The 5,000-nt window shown below is 45.6% G+C and overlaps 2 protein-coding genes across 2 annotated transcripts in view; both read right to left on the reverse strand.

Moving 5' to 3' along the window:
• The window catches only part of cited1 (Cbp/p300-interacting transactivator, with Glu/Asp-rich carboxy-terminal domain, 1), a 5,981-nt gene extending 4,309 nt beyond the window's left edge, over window positions 1–1,672 (reverse strand). The window contains exon 1 of the mRNA XM_078106113.1: window positions 1,491–1,672. The gene's annotated coding sequence lies outside the window, so the exon portion shown is untranslated. The remainder of the gene's footprint in view (window positions 1–1,490) is intronic.
• Window positions 1–5,000, reverse strand: part of rps4x (ribosomal protein S4 X-linked) — a 125,209-nt gene that overhangs the window by 9,409 nt on the left and 110,800 nt on the right. The gene's annotated exons all lie outside the window — the stretch shown is intronic.

Below are 5,000 nucleotides of genomic sequence, written 5' to 3' on the forward strand. Positions count from 1 at the left end.
GTGTGTGTGTGTGTGTGTGTGTGTGCGCTCATTATTCACTGACTGATTACCGTCTGGCCGGCTGCACATGCTGCTTCTGCCCAACAGCTTTCCAGCACATTGAGTCCAGGAGACACAAACAAATACACGTTTCCTAAAAACTAGAATACAAACGTGCATTTATTTATTTATTTATTTTACATTTTAGTAATTAGCAATGTTTTCATTTTATATCATTTCGTATCATCGAGTTTAAAGCCGCCAGTAGTTGAAATGTATAAAAATCCAATTAAGACGTCCAGCTGTATTTTGTACAGAACCAGCGAGATGACAAATTGCAACACAATCTCACAGCTCGTGACCTCATCGAGGAACCGACGTGTTTCGTGTGCAGAGACACACAACGCTCGTCCCTGCCTCACCTGCAACGTTATCGTCACACAGAGCGCCAAACATCTGTTGTGATGTCACAAACCAGAGGCATTGTGGGTATTAAAAGAAGATCTTTCCGTTTTGCACGGACGATTTGGACGTTTTTTTTCTAGTCGTAAATAAAATAGTTCAGTTATTGATTGATCACATTTCTCTGCAGACGGTAGGATGAGGTCATCCAGCGTGTTGGATGTAAACAAAAGACTTAAAAACAAGAATCCTCAATAACTGACATGAAATACGTGCACAGGGGACAGGAATATGTACTTAGTTCAATCTAATTCGATCTGAATATTTAAGCATATAAGTGATCTCATCACATCTGTTTAAGAGGAGATTTGAGTGGAAACAAGATGAATCCATTAATCTATTAGTTTATTAGTCGGTTTCACCATTTCAGACATTTATGGGGGGAAAAAATGCTAAATATTCTCAGAATGCAGCATTTAAACAGCCTGTTTTTGTCCCGTCAAACGACATTTAATGAGCGACCTGTTTTACACCTTTTATGAGGCGCATTAAACGAACAATAAATCCTCACGAATCTCTCTCCGTTACAGCTGATTTACCGAATCACCACATCTGTCCCGCAAACGGGGAGGAGGCGGAATAAAACAGCACAACAACTTCCCGCTCTACACAAACCAACAACAACAACAACAACAACAGGTTTCTCAATTACACAATTAACGCGTGACGAGCCCTTTTCACGCAGCACGTGCTGCGCAGCGGGACGGGGAGACAAACAGCGGGCTGTTGTATTCAAGCAAACACCACTAATAAGTTCTTAAAGTCAACAACAACAACTCGTGCAATAGTTTCATTAATGCATCATCTACACATTTGTTTTACCTTTATTTTTGTATTTGTACTTAAACAATGTACATATATCATCACTTAAGTATAAAAACTCAAATTAATATTAAGCTGGTGTCATTGATTTACGGGTGAAACGATGTGAGAGTCAACAACAACAACAACAACAAATAAACAACAACCGGTGGAAACAAACTCAAATACAACCCGGTGAAACAAACAGGCTGCAAACACTGGAGGACCCGCAGAGGACCCGGACCCACCTGGGAGGAGGAGGAGGAACCCGCCCGGTCCGGCCCGGTCCGGAGCGTCCACACCAGCGCGGGGAACCGGCGTCAGGCTGGTTTGAAAGGCTGCACCGGAGACGCCGGAGCTTCAGTCCGCTGCTCGACCAGCGCGCTACTGGGCGGGGGGCGCGCAGCGCCGCGCGCCTCACCGAGCAGGGTGCGCGCGCGCGCGCGTTTCCCAAAACCAGGAAACGGACCAGCGGAGGATCAGGAGGGGCAAGTGGGCGGGGCCAAAGGAATAATGGAGGGGAATTCTGAATCAATGATCATGCTTACATTTAAATTACATATGCCAATAAAATAAAATAAAAATAAATTATAAAAAAAAAATCATCGGGTGTAATCAGGAGTTTGGGATCTGAATCGAAAACTCCATCAAATGGACCATTTCTGTCAGTGTCTCTCACCCAGAGAGAGAGAGAGGGAGAGAGAGGGAGGGGGACACGTCCTCGTGTCTTCTGTGCAGGTACAGAGTGATTTATGGCGTCAGAGGAAACGTTCTCAGTGCGGTTTGTGTCCCACGACGTGTTAACACATGAATGAATGAATGAACCCATTAAGGCTTAGAAACCATCTCAGCCACTTCAAACTGTTAAAAGGTTCCCGTACTTATAGTTGCTTTGATTTAAATGAGCTTTTGTTGGTTTTCATTGGTATTAAACATGTCAAACACCTTTTTGCAACTTGTTCTCATTGATTTTGTCTGAATTCATTGTTGTCCACGTCCTCTTTTCTCGTTTGTATTCCGTCATTAGAGGCAAAAATAAGACTTTCTGCTGAATATCAGAAGATACAAAGAAAGGAAACGACATGTTTGGATGTTCAACCCGCTTCTCTTCTCCTCCTTCATGCATAAGGGTCAAACAAAAGGCCGCTTTGAAGGGGGGGGGGGGGGGTTGGGTAGAGGGAAAGTCCCCCCCCCCCCCAGAGTCCATTCAGCATTCATGTCTGCAGGAGGACGACGTCACCGCCAGCGCGCCACGCGCCCGCCTCTCTTCCGTTAAGCAGATAAAAGGTGGCATCTGTCTTTATTGTGAGAGTAAATCCGTCCTGCCATTGACTGCAGACACTTCACATGCTGATGAGGAGCCCCCCCCACCCCGTCCCCCCACCCCGTCCTCCCCTCCAGGAGACGTTATGCAAATCAAACCAAACTGAGCGGGACTGATATTTATAGCTTGTTGGTCACTCAGGAGTTTATGGACAATAAAAAGTGATGCGACCTTTGAAACACAAAAAGCTCTTTGCACTTCGGGGGGGTCGGGTCTAAACAGACAAGGGGACGAGGCTCGGCTTCATCTACAGCGAAGGTCAGATGAGAAACTATTCAAAGCAGGAGGCGGCCGGGGCCCTTCGGAGCGCTGATTTGCATAAAAGTCGTTGGGATGCGTCGGGGCCTCGTGGCCGCGAAGGTGCGTTCAGAACAACGCGCACAACAAAACCACGACGACGGGAGAGCCGTGATGACGGGAACCTGCCAGACAACCGAAACCCGGCCCGGCGGTCATCGCGTTTCTCTGACTTGGTGGGAACAAAAATCACTTCCTGTCACATCAGAGGCAAATCACAGCTCAACATCTGGCAGAGGGAAGCAACCTCCTCCCCATAGGAGTCAAACAAGACTAGACAGGACTGAACTGGACCTAACAGGACTAAAGTGGACTTAACAGGACCAATTGTTTCCAACAAAAAAACCAAGATAAACCTATGGCATTTTGACATGAGTTCATCATGGTAAACAACATACTGCACTAATGCTACATTCATGCTACGTTGATGATCCGTTAAGGCTACGTGGATGCTACATTAATGCTACGTTGCTACTGTGGGGGTTTTTCCATCATATTCATAGTAAGTCTTCATCATTGCCTCGGTGCTCTCCAGGTTCCTCAGTGGACCTCGCAGGCGGACCTGTTGTTCCAGGTGTTCCCCTGCAAACGAGAACCAAAGAACATGGCTGACCGCCACAAAGGCGAAGTGTTTTCACTTCTGTTCGGCTACGTGTCCATCTGTAAACAACTAAAATAGCAACTTAATTGGTCGCAAAGTTTGAGTTTTTCTAATTAGACTCTGCAGTGCAATGAAAACGGATTTAACACACACAGACGGAGTCTCCCACCTCTCTTGGGTTTACAGCCCCTCTCCACGGATACCGTGTGAAGCCCCCCGCGCCCCCCCCCCACCGGTTTATGAGATAGAGTTTCAATCGTCTCTCCTTCTCCAAACTCGTAAACGCTGTAATGGGTTTCATTTTCTCCGGCTACGTTGGGCTCAAACCGCCGAGGTGACCGCAGCAGTGTTCATAAAGATCACAGGGAATCCTCTCACACACACACACACACACACACAACACACGCGCTTCTGTTCGGCACATGCCAGCTCCGGCTGGTGACTGCCTACATTTGGTGTGAATTTCCAGGCCATTAATTTGGGGAACATCACTTCTAAAGGAAACTGGGCCGACATTTGTGGTTCCTCTTTCAAACGCGGTCCATTAAAAGACCCTTTTACCCGGCGCACACGTCGTAAATCACCGGGTAGAGACGCAGTGACAACAACATGGTCTCCTGTCTTTTATTTGCAACAAACGCCCCTTGGTTAAAGATAAAAAAATAAAAATAAACATTCTGTATAAAAAACAAATGCATCAACATACATGCTGCAAAAAAAAAGAGACATTCCTGCCCAAGACTTCACGTTCTAGTGGAGTCAAAATAACAAGTCACATTCATTCAGAGGACTAAACTATGAGGTGGACGCACACGCTAGGTGTTACTTTTAATAGTGTTAAGACAGACTTTAGCGTGACAAATGTGCTAATGTTATCTAGCTAACTAGCCTGCTAACTTTAGCATGAAACCTTGGGGGCGTAAGCAGACTAGTTCTCTAGCTAACTAGCCCTCTAACTTTAGCATGAAACCTTGGTTGCGTAAGCAGACTAGTTTTCTAGCTAACTATCCCGCTAACTTTAGCATGAAACCTTGGTGGCGTAAGCAGACTAGTTCTCTAGCGAACTATCCTGCTAACTTTAGCAGGAAACCTTGGTGGCATAAGCAGGCTAATGTTAGCTCGCTAACTAGCCTGCTAACTTTAGCATGAAACCTTGGTGGCGTAAGCAGGCTTGTTAGCTCGCTAACTAGCCTGCCGCTAAATGAGATTTCCCATCATTTATATCCCTTAGTTTATAGTTTAAGAGATATTTGATTGTGCAGATAATTTTTATTGGGCCCCAAACTGTGACGTTGCTTAATGAAACAAACTTTTTTTTGGAGGAAGTGAGGAGTCGGGTCTGAAGAGCAGCTGTGTGATGTGACGCTCCACATCAGTCACATCACACAGCTGGAGGGGTTAAACCAGCGGAAACAATCACATGCACTTTGCAGCTATTTTTAGAATTGTTTTTAAAAGACCTACAAATAAAACGAGAACGGAGATCTTTGCATTTACAAAAACAACTTTGCAGAGTGTTCAGCGACACGACGGATC

The sequence above is a fragment of the Gasterosteus aculeatus genome, chromosome 7 (genome assembly GCF_964276395.1).
Source record: "Gasterosteus aculeatus chromosome 7, fGasAcu3.hap1.1, whole genome shotgun sequence".
NCBI classification, from domain to species: Eukaryota; Metazoa; Chordata; class Actinopteri; order Perciformes; family Gasterosteidae; genus Gasterosteus; species Gasterosteus aculeatus.